The sequence below is a fragment of the Pundamilia nyererei genome, unplaced genomic scaffold (genome assembly GCF_000239375.1).
Source record: "Pundamilia nyererei isolate P.nyererei 1_Seehausen unplaced genomic scaffold, PunNye1.0 scaffold00027, whole genome shotgun sequence".
Taxonomy (NCBI): Eukaryota; Metazoa; Chordata; class Actinopteri; order Cichliformes; family Cichlidae; genus Pundamilia; species Pundamilia nyererei.
Genome location: NW_005187428.1, coordinates 38,296 through 42,050, shown reverse-complemented (window position 1 = coordinate 42,050; position 3,755 = coordinate 38,296).

Below are 3,755 nucleotides of genomic sequence, written 5' to 3'. Positions count from 1 at the left end.
ATCCTACCATGTGGATTCATGGATTTTTTTTTCACATTCTGTCTCTCACAGTTGAAGTGTACCTCTGGTGCAAATTACTGACCTCTGTCATCATTTTAAGCGGGGGAACTTGCACAATCGGTGGCTGACTAAATACTTTTTTGCCCCACTGTATGTGTATGCATGATAAATATACACCACAATGTCGAAAGTGTTAGAACGCCTCAATTTTAACATTTTTGTTGAAAATTATGAAGTTTAATATCTCATTGCATTCTGAAATGAATGCATAGTAAAAAAAAATGTATACTAAACTTTTGACTCATCAAAGTAGCTACCTTTGGCAGATATACCAGCTGAACACATCCGTGGCATTCTTTCTACAATAGAAGTCAAATATTCTTCAGAAAGTTTTCCCATAAATGTGTTGCACTTGTCGGTTGCTTTGCTTTCACTATTTTGTCCAGTTCATCCCAAACCAGCTTGATGGGGTTTAAATCTGGAGACAGTGCTGGCCACTCCATGTTTTCAAGCATACCATTATGTTCTTTTTTTCCTGAGGTAGTTCTCGCATAGATCAGATGTTTTTGGGTCATTATCTTGCTGCAGGTTGAACCCCTGACCAACTAGATGCATCGCAGAGGGTATTGCATGACACTGTAGAATGCTTTGGTAGCCGTTTTGGTTCAGGGTGCCTCTCACTCTGTACCAGTCACCAGCCCTGGATCCAGCAAAACAGCCCCAGACCATCATACTTCCTCCTCCAGGTTTGACAGTTGATGCCACACACTGTGGAACCATCCTTTTGCTTCCTCGACGGCGTACAAGGATCCTGCGTGATGAACCGAAGATTTCAGATTTTGATTCATCAGTCCATAATACTTTCTTTTAGTCTTCAGTTGTACAATGGTGGTGTTTCATGGCACAGCGAAGCCTCTTTGTCTTGTTCTGATATATTAGCAATGGCTATCTTACTGCAACTTGTCCTGTCAAATCTGAGACTTGCTTACTTCGACCACTATTAAGCTGTGCTTGAAGCTGTTGTCCTGTGAGCTGCCAATCACGGAAGCTGTTAATGCTCAGAAACTTGACCTTTGACTCAGTCATGGCTTTGGGTCTGCCAGACCTCTTTCTGTCAGAGTTGTCCCCAGTTTCTGACTGCATTTTGATGGTGCAGGAAATTGTACTCACGGACACCATGACTTTCTTTGTATTTCCTCCATAGGAAAGACCTACATTTTTAAGTGTTATGGTGGTCTGTCTCTCTTCCATTGTCTATTGCCTTTTTCTCACCCTTTTTTGGACCAACACACTACTTTCTGCAGTACAATACTGTTGAACCGATGCTGACGAGGGGATGGTACCACAGTGGGTTCCAACACTGCTTTCATAAAGACACAGGGGGTTGTAAGTAATGCAGAAAAGTTGAAACACTTGTAGAAATTAGTAGCACCAGCTTTCAAGGCTTGATCAACCTCTATTGATGCAGAACAGCTCTAAAAAAAATTTTTTTTCAGGGAACCCATTTTGTGTTTCCTGAAGAAGGCCTTTTGTACAATTCTGCAATGTTCATTATTTTTCAGTTTTGGATAACCCACCTTTTTTTAATCTCTGGCAGTTTACCAATTACCTTTGTACCATTTCAAGCTATTCATTTGATTCAAACTGATTTTGCAGTGAACTGATTCAAATAATTTAACTGAAATAAATAACTTAACTTAATAACTTCTAAAACTTTTAACCAGTATTGTATAGATGAAGACTTGTTTATTCATTTAGTCCCAGTCCTGTACTTTCTAGCGATGGTGTGTGCTTACACAAGTTAGAACGTGCATTTAGTGTTAGGCTGCCAATGCGTAATTAAACTTGATGGTGATGAGAGGAAATGCAAACACTTTGAAATCACAGTTTAAATTCTTGCTAAATTGTTGCAGTTTTTTTCCCCCATAGACATTTAATGCATCATCACAGGCCACACCGGTGTTGACGATTCACAATGAATCTCACTTAAAAAAACAGTGTGAATATGCATGTATATACCATAGCATAAAACATGTACAATCAGGGGTGGCCACAAATGCTAATTATCCATTCATCCTCTTCCACTTCTTCAATTCAGGGTTGTGGGGGTACTTTAGCCGATCCTAGCTACCATAGGGTGAGAGGTGGGGTACACTCTGGACAGGTATCCAGAGAGGGCTAATACAGAGGACAGACAATCATTCGCACCTATGGGCAATTATGTTGAATAGATAATAGGTTGTGATGCTTTAGCACTTAAGATGATCACTACCTGGGCTGTTGGGGGGGTTCTTAATTTACAGAGGGAGACATACTATGCCTCGATTTCCACTCCTGTTTTCATTCTGGTAGGTCTTCATCTCCAAAAAACATTACTCTCCAGTTTTCTGTTTTCTGATTTTAGCTAGGTCGCTCTGTTGTAAAGCATATATGCTATATGCTTTACAACTCCTTCAGAAATACATCTGCAATAATGAAATATATTCCCACTGCTATATGATCCATAATTGTAAATGTAAACATGAATGTTGCCATGAATTATCATTTTACAAAATCAGTGTTTATCCTTAGTTTCAGCGTTTCTTCAGTTTGGCCCCTGGAAGACAATAGACTATGGTTTCAAGGTATCTCTGTCTTCTGTTTGTCAAAAGGTTTGTTTCCAAGTGAGGTAAAACGATTTGAAACGTAAATGGGTTGTCCTGTTTTCTCAACTGCTCTGGACAATCTGTTGGGGGAAAGCTAATAGTGGTTAAACTACTTTCAGGGGCCTGTCTAGCTACACTTATTACAAGTATTGTCATTATTAAAGGAGATTGAGGAGCAGTTAAACATTTGACACAGTAAGTAGGAAATTGTGGAAGGGACAAAAAGTAAAATTTAATTTATAGATATTAAATGAAGGCATTAATTATGCATGATATGTCATCATCGTATATCATCGTGCTTCCTAGCAGCCACCTAACAAGTTATTTCCTCATAAGTCAACAACAAAGACTGGCATGATTAGTAAATTTGTGCCAGTCAAATCCGACCTGACACTGCTCCCTAAATCACTCTGCTTCACGTCTCCTCTTGCAGTTAAGCAGAAACAACACTCTGCCACTAAATATATGTATTTATTTATGCATTTTATACATTTGTTAAAGACCCCTTAGTTTAAAAATACAGGGTACATTAGATTGGGAACAGCTTTCCAGGTTGAATTTAGTCTTCTCATAGTGGAATTGACACACTAATGTGTTTGAATGATGCAGCGCTTTTAGGTTACTGCTATCACTGATTCCTTTTTTTTCTTGTGTCATGGTCTTCAACATGACATTTATTATTCACTGAGTCGTCAGACCTTTTTTTTTTTTTGCCTTTTTATATTACCTAAACTAACTAAGAAACTACAGGCAGATCCACACAAAAATGGGCAGAAGCTAGCAAAAGGAAGCAAAAAGGTATGTCACATTTTGAGCAACGCTGCTCTTAATCAGAGGATAATAAACACTGTGATGCCATTTCAAATAATGTTATGCTACACACAGTGAGGTTACATGAATGTAAGATGCAGATGTAAACATATTTGTATTACAACATTCAATTCAATTCAGTTCAATTTTATTTATATAGCGCCAAATCACAACAAAAGTTGCCTCAAGGCGCTTCATAGGTACAGAGAAAAACCCAACAATCATATGACCCCCTATGAGCAAGCACTTTGGCGACAGTGGGAAGGAAAAACTCCCTTTTAACAGGAAGAAACCTCCAGA